This window comes from Mus musculus, chromosome 7, assembly GCF_000001635.26.
Source record: "Mus musculus strain C57BL/6J chromosome 7, GRCm38.p6 C57BL/6J".
Classification (NCBI taxonomy): domain Eukaryota; kingdom Metazoa; phylum Chordata; class Mammalia; order Rodentia; family Muridae; genus Mus; species Mus musculus.
The window spans coordinates 142696431-142709709 of NC_000073.6; positions in this window are offsets into that span (position 1 = coordinate 142696431).

A 13279-nucleotide genomic window follows, 5' to 3' on the forward strand; every position below is an offset into this window, starting at 1 on the left:
TCTGGACCTTAGACTCTCCCATATTATTACTGGATTCCATGATTTTTTTCCAGCTCCTCACTGGGAATGGGTTTGTTATTGTATAAAAGATATGACCCAAGATTCTCTGCTACCCTAAAAATATCCCAAAGTCCTCACAGATTCCACAAAGCCCTCACCAGGATTTCCCTGTATCTGAAGGATTTCTTCTTGTTCTCACTGTGACCTAAATCTTTATGCAGATTCTAACTGAGGCCCAAGCCCTAATTCAAGTTCTCACTCCTATCTATGACCTTCTGCAAAGGATACACAGGGTTTACAACTTTCCCAGAAACATTCTAGAGCCTAGAATCCTCTACACATTCTCACTGGAACTTGAGTTTTTTTTTTTTTTTTCCACATTCTACCTGAGATCTAAGGTCTTCTCCCAAAGTTGTAGTGAAGTGTAAGGGATTCCTAAGGTCCTCACTGGGGTTCAAAGGCTTCCCAATACTATCACTTGGGCCTAAGACCTTCCATGTTTGTAACTGAAATTGATGACATTCCCAGATTCTCACTGGATTCTAAGGCCCTCCTCAGGTTCTCATTAGGGCCTAAGGCCTTCTCAACTTTTGAAGGAACCTAAGACATTGCCCATATTCCCTGTGTGTCTTAAAACTTTACCCAAATTCTCATGGTAGCCAAAGCATTCCCCAAGTATTCTCTAACTGACTAATGACCTTCTATACCTTTTGACTTGGATCTAAGGCCTTGGCCAGTTACACCAAGACCTTAGGTCTGCCAGAGACCTATGGGACTGCTTCACAGCAGGTAACTATTCATTTACCTTGTGCTCTATTAGGGGCATGGCTTCGACAGCTGCAGATAGTTTCTGGGTGTGTGTGATGTTTTGAATTGTGGAAAGTTTTCAGAGGCTACATAAAAGGAGTGGGAGATTGTTAGCTGATGAGTTGGATGCTGTTGGTTGTGGTTTGTTAAGTAGTCATGTATAAAGAAGAAATATGAAGAAGAAATTAGATATTTTGACTACAAATGTCAACCTTCCTCCAAGTAACGTGATGTACCTAATCAGCGGGAATTAGTTTATCAAGAACATCACTCCTTTCTCCTCTATCCTTTTTCTCTCCTATCTTGTTTAGGGTGTTGAAAAGGTTCAAGAAAAGAGGGAAGGAGGGTAGAAAAAGAAGAAGCCAGAAGGTAGCCAAAAGTCTGTCTACGGTAAGACAAATGCATGTTCAGTTTCTCACTGAGATCTTAGCCTTTTCCATATTTTCCTTAGGTCCCAGGTCCTCACTGGAGCAGAAAGCATTCTAACCTTTCTAACTGGAACTTACAGCCTTCTTCAGGTTCTCACTTTTGTCAAGGGTCTTCTCAAAAGTCTGATGAAGACCTTAGGCTTTTTCTCCATCCTCCCTGGGGCACCAAGTATTGCCACACTTCTAACTGTGACTCAAGGCCTTCTTCATGCAGTCACTTCAATCTAAGGCATCTCTTAAAGTCTCATTGGTGACAGAGGCCTTTTCCAGATTCTCTCTGAACCTGAGGCTGTTTCAGGATATTTGTTAACACTGTGAACCTCAAGGTTGTGGTGTTTACTGGAAGAACCTCTTTCTGGTTGTGGTGTGGCTCAGCCTTAATGCACACCTTTAATCGCAAACAATGAAGGTAAAGTTAGTTTGTTGTAAGAAATACCCATGTTTGGATGTGATATCTAAATGAGTGGCAGAGAAAGTGACACATCAGAGAAAGACTTGACAGAATAAGTTATACCCAACTCTGTTTTATCTTCCCCAGGTAACACTGGAACCTAAAACCTTCTACAGATTGTCACTGGGACTCCAGGATTTTTCCATTTTCTAACTATGATCTAAGGCCTTCCCAGAACACTCTTGAGTTTGCCACTGGGGTCTATGGAATAGACAGGTTATCACTGGATCTAAGATCATCCTAGATTCTCACATGTGTCTAAGAGTTTCTACAGGTCTTCACTCAGGCCTAAGGTGTTGCCTCTTTGTCAAATATTAATCGAATCGTTGGCTTTTGAAAATGCTAAATCTACATACAAAAAGGTCTCTAAAGGCAAGATCAGCATCAATAGATAAATTGATTAGAAATATGACTGTCATTGGATATCATACTTATGATGCAACTTTAATAAGAAAAGTAATTTCTAAAGGTTTTAAGGAAAATCAAACTGCCAAATAAATGTTTGGACTGTGATAAACAAGGTCATTTCAAAAGGAATTGTAAGCAGAGCCAAGCTAATTCTGTAATATACTGAAGGTGTTGCAAAGTCTAGCATTGGACTAGTGAATGCAGATCAACAAGAGACAAACAAGGTAACCCGTTGTTGGGAAACATCCTAGGACACCTTTTGCAGACTCAGATACCAAATTCAAGCCAGCCATTTCAGTGGAGAAACTCACCTGCAGAACAATTAGCTAGCACTGCTCTGGATACAGCCATTAACTAGCACTGCTCTGGATACAGTCATTAACTAGCACTGCTCTGGATACAGCCATTAACTAGCACTGCTCTGGATATAGCCATTAACTAGCACTGCTCTGGTGCAGTGCTATTAATATAGCCATTAATAGTCCAGATCAAGGTCAGAACAGCTTCTGTAGCTAAAACAGAAAACTTAGGAGAGCAGAAAACAAATATTTTGGCAAAGAAACCAGAAATTTCCACTTCATAATTCTCTTAATTTCTGACTGTAGACATAGACTTTTTAAAAGCATGCCTGGGTCTGAAAAAGGATTGAGCCCATGACCCCATTCCAGAGCCAGCTTTTTAATTAAAGCAGAATAGCACAAAATTTTAAACAAACGTTTAAACACACTTAAACAGACATGCAATGGATTGCTAACAGTAGCAGCTAAATTATAATCAAGATGCATAGAACACAGTACATTCATACATTCAGGGCAGCCAGTCAGCAAACAAGCATGCAGTAGCCACTGTGCATTCATATACATAAAATAATAAACAGACAAAACTTTTTTTGTTTGTTTGTTTTTACCACCTCCAGTTTTGGAATTTCAGCGTAGGAGCTCCTTGCAGCTGCTGAATCCCATTTCCCCAGAGACAATGGTGCTGTAATGGGTTTGGCTGCTTCCCGCCCCCATGGGACTCGGGGTTTTTAAAAAGATAACAATTGGTGACTTCATAGAGAGAAACTTGCCAAAAACTTCTCCTAATATTCTGGCTGGATTGAGCTGCTACTTCTGATTCCTACTCCCCACAAACTCCCCCATTTTGGGAGTGGCTTTTCCAAAAGCAGCTTGCAGTTAGCATGATCCAACCTCATTCCAGCTAGACCCAGGAGAGGAGGTGGGGTGGTAACCATTGGTGCCTGGCTTACGGGAGTCATGGGTGCAGGGCTCCATACCATCCCAAGTCAGAACACACAAAGATAGACCAGATATAAGGCCAAAGCAACGACAGAAACATAGAGCCAAATGACAGCAGAGAACATGGGACAACGACACTTAAAAATTCCTTCTTGTACAGCCCAGATGCTAGGAACCCATCAAAGGCTGGGTCACTCTGGGTCTCCCACAGCCCCCAAATCCCATGCAGGATCTATCCAAGTCTTTAGTTTTTGCTCCCAATCTCATGAAATACACTATAGTTCCTAGGCTTTGGAATTCTGTTGAGTTAAGCCTGTCCTAGTCTTACCAGGGGGTCCACATGACTCCAAGTTTGTACTCCCCAATTAACCAGAAATAACCGTGGGATGTCTCTGTGGACTCAGCAGGGGTGTACAAACCACATCAGGTTCTCCCCATTCATTGGATGGAATACCCTGAAGCCAGAATCCAGAAACCAGGCAGGAAATGGTCACAAAATGCTAACTATAAAAGGGCATCTATGACTTACCAAAAAGGAGGACTCCATAAAAAAGAAAAAACCTGCTTGCTGACTTCCTCTAAGTGTAGCCCTTCAGCTCAAGGGTACCACCAGACTCAACTGCTGTCTTCTGAGAATGACACAGAGACTTATTATTTATTAAGCTTGGGCCTTAGCTTAGGCTTGTCCCCAACTGGCTTGTATAACTAAACCTGTTTATCTAAGTTCTGCCATGTATCCCATTATCTCTCCTTCAGTCCTGGCACCTGCTCCTTCCTCTGTGTCTGACTAGTGAATCCCTCCACCTGATTCTTTCCTGATGTTCCATCTTTCCTCTCCTGCTCTGCAATAGGCTATCAGGTCTTTATTAAACTAAGCAGAAGGTGATGGAGAAAAATGTGTTTAGAAAACACTGAGACAGGTGATGCTTCATAAAAATACCAAAATCCAGACAGCACTTAGCGTTCTGCTGGTACAGAAATCAACAATTGAAATAATACGAAGTGCACAAGATTATCTCAACATGGCAATCCACAGGGCAAAGTACTTCCCAGGGACCTTGAGTCAGTTGGGTCAACTTTCACAAGGTACATTTACCCCTAGGTAACCCACTTCTCAGGGATTCCAAGGTGAAGAGCAAAATTGGGGCTTTTAAATGTTAATCCTGAGATGCGCCAGTGAAAAATCAATTCCACCACTTCGGGCTAAATTTAAAAAGCAAGCTTTATTAACTATTAAATACTAAGAGATAGACTTTGGTCAGGATTATTCCCTGAAATTTCCCAGCTAAATGGCCCAGGCACACACGTTGCAGGGGTTTCTGAGAATAACCTATAAATCACCATATTTTCCCATAAGGCTTTGTTATTTTCCAAGAACTACAACATCCAGCATTTCAGGAGGGTCCTTGGGCAAATTGGGCTTACCAGTTAATTTTGGGCATTACAAAGCCTGCTCTTAGTTCTGACTTGGACCCAAATCCACCTCCAAAGTCACACTGAGGTCAAAGGCCTTCTGTAGGTTTTTCCTTTGGCCCAAAATCTTGTACAAGTTTTTACTTGAGCTTAAGGCCTTTTTCAGGACTTAGGCCTTTTCAATGTGGCCTAACGTCTCTCCCATGTTTTCTCTGTGTCTGACAGCTTCCCCAGGTTCTGACTTAGGTCTTTTTCTTATCCAAAGTTACAGCTGGAGCCTAGGTTGTCCCAGATTATCAGTGGTACCTAAGGATTTACCAGATCATTACTTGTGTATAAGGCATGGCCAGGTAGTCATTGGGGTCTAAGGTTTCCTACATGTTCTCACAGTTTGTTTTTTTTTTAAAGATGTATTTACTTATTTTAAGTATGTGAGCACACCATCATTCTCCTTAGACACACCAAAAGAGGACATGGGATCCCATTTCAGATGGTTGTGAGGCAGCATGTGGTTGCTGGGAATTGAACTCAGGACCTTTGAAAGAACAGTCAGTGCTCTTAACCACTGAGTCGTATATCTAACCCCCTCTCTCGGGGTCTTAATGCCCTGCCAAGGATCTCATTGGATCTAAAGCATTACCTAGGGTATCATTGGCCCTAAACATTTTCTCATGTTCTCACAGATCCTCTAGGGCCTTTGATAGGTTTTCAATGGTTCTGAAGATGCTCTTGATGGTTTCTCTGTGACCTAAACTTTCTGAAGGATCTCAATGGGGCATAAGGCCCTCTCCAGGTCTTCACTGGAACAAAAAACGTTGTAACACTTCTCAGTGGTAATGAGGCCTTCTACAGGTATTTACTGCAATCTAAGACCATCCCCAAAGTCTCATTGTGGCCTAAGGCCTTCCCAAGATTCTCACTTGGTCATAGACTTTTCTAGATCCTTATTGGCACCTTAGGCTATACTCAGTTTATTACAGGAGACTGAAACCTCATAGTTTCTCAATGAGGCTTCAAACATTCTAAAACTTCTCCATTGGGCACAAACATTCTATCAATTCTCACTAGACCTAAAGGCCCTCTCCAAGTTCTCATTTGAAACTAAAGTCTTCTCTAGTCACATCGATGTCTTAGGCTTTCCATGAGTTCTCACTGTGCCTTAAAACCTTCTACAAGTGTTCACTGGAGCTTAAGACATTCCTCAGGGTCTCAACTGAGCCTAAGGATTTTTCCCATGTTCTTACTAGGCCTTATAGTTTTGCTAGGTGTTACTGGGGACTACGGCCTTTCCCAGGCTTTCATTGTTGTCCCCCTCCCCCCAGGGCTTAAAACTGTCTACAGGTTCTCATGGGACCCTAAAAACTTCCCAGGCTGTCACAGAGGTTTATGGTCTTCTCTGTGTTTCCCCTGGATATAGAAGACTTTCGCATGTTCTCTGTGGATGCTAAGAAATTCTCACTGTGACCTAAAAATTTATGAAGTTCTCACAGGTTGTATAAGGCCTTCAATGATTTTTCACTGGATTTGAAGACTTCCATGTTAACACCATAGCCTACAATCTTCTACAGGTTCTCATTAGGATGAGAGGAATTCTCTTCATTTTCAATAGAATCTATGGTATTCTCTAAAATCTCGTTGAGGAGCTAGATCTTTCTCAGGATCTCACTTAAACCTAAAACTTTAGGTTCTCATTATTACTTACGGCTTCTCCAGTTTTCCACTATGAAATAAGGTCTTCCATAAAATATTATTGAATCCTGAGGCTTTCCTCTGGTTCTCTCTGTGGCTTCATACCCTCTACAGTTTTTATTGTAGATTAAAGCATTATTCAAGGACTCAATGTGGCCTAAGGTCTTTCTCATGCTCTCACTGGGTTTTAAAGCTTCTTCAGGGTGTTGCTAGCCATGTACAGGCTATCACTGGGTATGAAAGCCTTCCCTAAGTTCTTTGCAGATTCTTACTGATGTCTAAAAGGCCTTCTTCATGTTCTCACTGGAGTGTTCTTAGATTGTTACTGGAATCTAAAATCTTCCCCATGTTCTCTCTGTGGATTAAAACTTTGGGTTACTTCTCCAAGTTTCACTGTGTGCTAAGGTCTACCAAAAGTTGTCACTTGGACCAAACACCTTCTACATATTCTAACTGGAGCCTAAGTACTTTCCAAGTTGGAATTGATGCCTAAGACCTTCCTCATGTTCTTACTGGGTCTTAAAGTTTTGCCCATGTTCTCCCTGTAGACTAAAGCAGTACTTATGGAAAGTAGCTATAACTTTCCTCCAAATACCACAGGTGCTATAAGCTTAGATTTTTCACTCCTTATGAAGGCCTTTTGCATGTATTCAAGGTGGCTTTAAACTTCCCACAGGTTATCATTCAGGCTTAAGGCATCTGAAAATTTTCACTGTGCTCTAAGGCTTTCTCCAAATTCTCATTGATATCTTCTCCCAGGCCAGGTTCTCGCTGGAGATTAAGATATTGCTTAGGATCTCATGAGCCTAAGGTCTTTCTCATATCTTCACTGGGTATTAAAGATTATCCAGATCTCTTTGGGGACTGAGGACTTCTCCAGGTTATCAACGGGGTTTAAGACTTTCCCAGGGACTCACTGATGCCTAAATTTTTTTCTAAGTTCTCTCAGGTCTTATAAAACCTATAACAGATTTTCACTGGGTCTGAAGGTCTTCTCCATGTACTTACTCGGGCCATAAACTTACTAATAGTTCTCACTGGAGTTAAAGGCCTTCTCCAGGATCTCACTGAAATTGTAGGTATGCTCCAGGCCTTATGTCTTTCTGTCTCTCACTTGAGCTTAAAACCTTCTATAAATTCTCAATAGGTCATAAAGCCTCCTCCAGGTTGTTAATGTGACCAGGGCGTCTCCAAATTCTTATTAAAATCTTCAACAAGTACTCATTGGGGCCTAAGGACACTCCAGATTGTCACTGGTGTCTAAAGTCTTACCCATGTTCTCAATGTGTCTTAAAAGTTTGCACAGGTTTGTTGTTTTTAAAAATAAAAATTCCAGCAGTTCAACTTTACCAAATGAAGGTTGCAGGAGTCAGATCCTGGGGTGAAGTCCTGCTAGCTCAGAAAGGCAGAGAAAGCACCCAGCTGACCTCCCTTCTTCACTGACGTTCCAGAAGGAAAAAGGTACACTAATGTTCCAGAAGGAAGAAAGCTTTCTTCTCCACACTGTCTTAAATACCCTTTGTTGAAGTTAGGCCCTGATTCTTCCTCCCAGGCCTGTGCTCCCAGAAATAAGACTCAGACTCAAAATATATTTACAAGTACCTTGTAAATACCTAGGCTCTCCTCTGACTAGATGTAACTTGAAATGTCCCGTTTATTCTACCCTACATTCTGCCATGTGGCTGCTTATCTGTGTTCACATCTTCCCAGCGAATCTCTGTGCCTCACTCTCTGGTTGCTTGCTTTGCCTCTGGACCTAGGGTTGACTTTATTTAGCTCTTGGATTAAAGGTGTGTATGCTAGGGCTGAGCCACACCACAAGTACTTGTTTACAGTAAAGGGAAAGCTTTAGGATCAAAGGCTGAGCCATACCATATTAGAAACAGGTTTTTACAGTTAACAATCTCGGGGTTCACAGCGTGATCAAATATCCTGCAACACAGGTTATCACTGGATCCTACGGTATTACCTAGAGCTTCACTGGGTCCTAAAAGTTTCCTCAAGTTCTCACAGGTTCTATAAGAACTTAGATCAGTTTCTCTGGGTCTAATGTCTTTCCCCATGTTCTGTCTGGGGCCTACAGTATTCTACAGGTTTCAGGGGTCTAACCATTTCCCCATATTCTCACTGTTCTATAGACATTCAATAGGTTTTTACTAGTCTTAAGACCTTCTCCGCATTCTCACTGTGGCCTTAAACTTTCTGCAGGTTCTCCCTGAGGCTTAATGTCTTCTCCAGATTCCCACTTTCATCAAAGTTCTCCCCTAAAATCTCATTAAGGTCTTAAGACTTTACTAGGTGATGATCTGAGCCTAAAATTTCTAGTTTCTCACTGGGGAATGAGGCCTTCTCTTGGTTGACAGTGAGATCTAAGGCCTCCCCCAAAGCCTCTTTAGGGTTTAAGGCCTTTTCCCAGTGCTCACTGGGCTTTACCAGATCATTACCATTGTCCATGGCTTTCAAAAGGTTTTGACTGGGGCATAAGTTTTTCCTAGTTTATCACTGGGTCCAAAAACCTTGACCTGGGGCCTAATTCATTCCCAGGATTTAAATGGGGGTATAAGCATTATTTATATTCTCATTGCGTCTTTAAACTTCTTATGTACTGTTAGGGCACTTTTAAAAGTGATGATTTTTTTTCTTCATCCCCACTACCTCCCAAATAAATGAGACAGAGACTGTAAGACTTGTTTAATAAGGCTTTATAGCACAATAGCTGAGCAGTGTTAATCTACTTTAATCCTCTACACTAATTTGGCCGTCTCCCAGCCAAAATCCCTGAGGTAGTTGCATTTTAGTATTGGTTTTGGTTCTTTGTGCTCCAGGTATCTCCTGAACCCTCTCCTCAAGGCCAAATCCTTTCTCTTCCCTCTCTCTCTTTCTCCATGGCCTGGATCGAAAGTTCAACCCTATTTTCTCTTCTGCTCAGCCATTGGCTAATCAGTTTTCATTGACAAATCAGAGAATAAATGGGGAGCAATGTTTACACAACACTGAAGCAGGAGATACTTGAGTAAGCATTACAATGTCATTTCTGGATTGCTACCAGATATGGGGACAGAAAAATCAGCATTTGAATTATACAAGGATAATCTTTCACAGTGCACAGTCACTATAACATTGAACCTATAAGGTACACTTACTGGAGATTAAAATGTTTCTCAGGTCCTCAATGGGACTTAAACCTTCAACTTCTCCCTGGAGCTAAAAGCATTCTCCATTTTCTAACTTTGATCTAAGTTCTTTTCTAGTCATACAGAGGTCTTAGGCCTACTTAGTGTTAAACCTAAAAAACCAAAAAACCAAACCAAACCAAACCAAAACAAAACAAACCCCCCCCACAAAACATGATCAACAAAAAACAAAACAAAACAGTTACAGTATAAAAGGTCTCTACTTCTCTTTATAGTATAAAGCATTCCTCATGATTCCAATGGTACTAAGGGTTTTCCCATGTTCTGTCCAAGCATTAAAACTTCTCCAGGGCTGGACGTGGTGGCGCATGCCTTTAATCCCAGCACTAGAGAGGCAGAGGCACGCGGATTTCTGAGTTCGAGGCCAGCCTGGTCTACAAGGTGAGTTCCAGGACAGCCAGGGCTACACAGAGAAACCCTGTCTTGAAAAAACCAAAAAACTCAAAACAAAACAAAACAAAACAAAACAAAACAAAAAAACCAAAAAAAACTTCTCCAGGATGTCACTGGGGCTTAAGGTCTTTCCAAGGTTATCATGAGGCCTATGGCCTTTCCCCTGTTTTCACTGGATTTTAAATTCTCTGTAGTTTCTTTCTTGGGCTTAGGTCCTTTTTCAGGCTCTCATTGCTATCTACAAAGTCTTATTGAGGCCTAAGGCCTTCGATTGGTTCTTACTGAGGTCTAAGACCTTCCCAGCTTCTTGTTCACTGGGTCTTAAAGCCTTGCCCAGGATCTCATTGCTAGGTTATTTCTTCACTGCTGGTAAAATGAGCCAATTTCCACCAGACTAGGTTATATTAAACACAATTTTATTGGGAAGCTGCGCCAAGAATTAAGTCCAGGGGAGTTGCCATGGGAATTGGGGGAAGGGAGAGAAAGAAAAGGCACACGCAGAGAGAGGAGAGAGACCAAAATGTCTGGATTGTATAGGGAAGAACAGCCCAGGGGCAAGGTATGCCAGGTAGGGACTGAGGGATGCTGGGAGAACCTGGAGGCCAGGTCTGCTTTGGTATGTTAAATATGCACCTCAGTCCCTTGACCCAGGGTCAGAAAGCAAACACTCACTAGGGCCTAAATATTTTTTCAAGTTCTCATAGTCTATAGACAGCCTTTATCAGGTTTTCACTGGGTGTGAAGAATTTCCCTGTTCTCTTTGTGGCTGAAAAAACTCTACAGATTCTCACATGGCTAAAGGACTTCTCAGGTTCTCAATGGAACACAAGGCCTTCTTGAAAGTATCTTTGAAGCCTCCTGCCTTCCCCATGTTCATATTGGAACCTAAAACCTATTGATCTCACCTGGACTTACTTAAGTTTTTTCTGATTCTAACTGTAATCTAATTCTTTTCAGAAAGAGTTAGGTCTAAGAGCTTCCTGAGTTTCTCACTAGAGCCTACATTTCCACATGTTATCACTGGAGCCTAAGGCTTTTCCAGATTTTCACTGGTATCTAAGGGTTTCTGCAGGTTTTCATTGAGGACTAACCCTTCCCAGGTTGTCCATGTGGCTAAGGCCTTCCCCATATTCTCAGTGTATCTTAAAACCTTGATCAGGTTCTGTCTGGATCCTACAACTTTCCCCAGTTTCTCACTTGGCCTAAAATCTTCTACAGATTCTCCCTGGGGCCTAAAATTTTCTTCAGGTTCTCACTGGGCCTAATGGCTTTGTCCATGTTCTCATTGGGCTCTAAAGCACTCTCCAGTCACATTGAGGCCTTGGGCCTTCCTCGGGTTCTTCCTCTAGCCTAAATTCTATAGGGTTTCACTTGATCTAAATACCTTCCCCCATAGTCTCAATATAGCCTAAGGTCTTTCTCATGTTCTCACTGGATCTTAAAGTTTTCCTTTATTTAGACTGGAGCCTAAGGTCTTTCCCTAGTTATAATTGCCTAATACTTCACAATTTCTTTCACTGGGACTTAAGGTCTTCCTAGATTCTTATTGGCATCAAAGACCTTCCCAGGTCATCCTCATTGTTGTACAGGGTTTTCCTCATGTTCTCATCAGATCTTAAAGGTTCCCACTGGTCCTAAACATTTCTAAAGTTCTCACGGCTTCTATAAGACCTTTAATAGGTTTTTACTGTGAAAGCCCTTCTTTCATGGTCTCATTGTTACCTAAAAATATTCTACATGTTCTCATTCAGGCTTAAAACCTTTTCCAGGTTCTCTCTGTGGCTGAAAACCTTCTCTAAAGTCTAACTCAAACCTTAGGCCTCTCCCTGGTTCTCACTGGATCCTTAAACTTTTTATAGATTCTTACTTGGGCCTAAGGCCTTCCCAATGTGTTACTTGGTATTAGCCTCTTGCCCAGATTCTCATTGGAGCCTAAACCTAGGGCTTCAGTTGGGTCTAATAATTTTCCCAAGTTCTCACAGGCTCTAGAAGAAGAAATTCTGCCAGGTTTTTCCTGTGTTTGAACACTTCCCTTATGTTCTCACTGTGGCCCAAAACTTTCAACAGGTTCTCATCTGGGGCTAAAGGCCTTCTGTTCTTACTGAGATCTAAGGCCTTCTACAAACTCTCCCTGAGGTCTTCTGCTTTCTACAGGTTATCACTTGAGCTTAAGGTTTACTTCAGGTTCTAACTGTGACATAGCCCTCTTCTAAAGACTCACTGAGACCTGAAGTTTTCTCCAGGTACTTGATTGAAATATAAGGGCTTCACCATGTTATTACTTGGGTCTAAGGCCTTCCCAGGTTATCACTGGAGTCTAAGACCTTTCCAGACTCTCACTGGTATCTAATACCTTCCTCAGTTTCTCACTGTGGCCTAAGACCTTCCCACGTAGTCACTTAAGCCCTTCCCCCATGTTATTACTGGGGTCTAAAGCCTTATACAGGGTCTAGCTGGGGCCTAAAAATTTCCCATATTCTCATGAGTTTCATAAGGCTTTCAATAGGTTTTCCCAAGCTAGGCTTGGTGGCACATGCCTTTAACCCCAGCACTCAGGAGGCAGAGGCAGGCGGATTTCTGAGTTCGAGGCCAGCCTGGTCTACAAAGTGAGTTCCGGGACAGCCAGGGCTACACAGAGAATCCCTGTCTCAGAAGAGAAAAAAGAAACCCAAAACAACAAAAAAACCCAAGTCAATAGGTTTTCCTTTGTCTGAAGGCCTTTCCAATGTTCTTATTGTGGCCCAAAAGTTTCTGCATGTTCTCATGGGATATTAAGGCCTTTCTACATTACTAGGTCTTAAACCTTTGCCTTGGTTCTCACTGGAGCCTAAACCCAGTGTTATAATTGGACCTAAAATTTTTCTCAAGTTCTAACAGGCTCTCGAAGGCCTTCACCAGATTTATACTGGGTCTGAAGACCCATGTTTTTACTGTGGTCTAAATAGTCAACATATATTCAATGGGTCTTCTCTAAAGTCTCATTGAGGCCCTTCTGCCTTTCCTAAGTTCCTACCAGAGACTAAAAACATTTTTTTTTTTTTTTACATTTCAACCACAATCTAAAGCATTCCTAAAAGATTCAAGGCCTAAGCTTTACTGAGGTTCTCACTGGATCAATGGCCTTCCAAGGTTGTTCCTGGAGCCTAATATTTTCCGATTTTCAGTATTGTCTTAAGGTCTCTGCAGGTTGGCGCTGGGGCCTGAGGTCTTCCCAAGTTGTCAGTGGAATTTAAGGCTGTATTTATGTTCTCAGAGAGT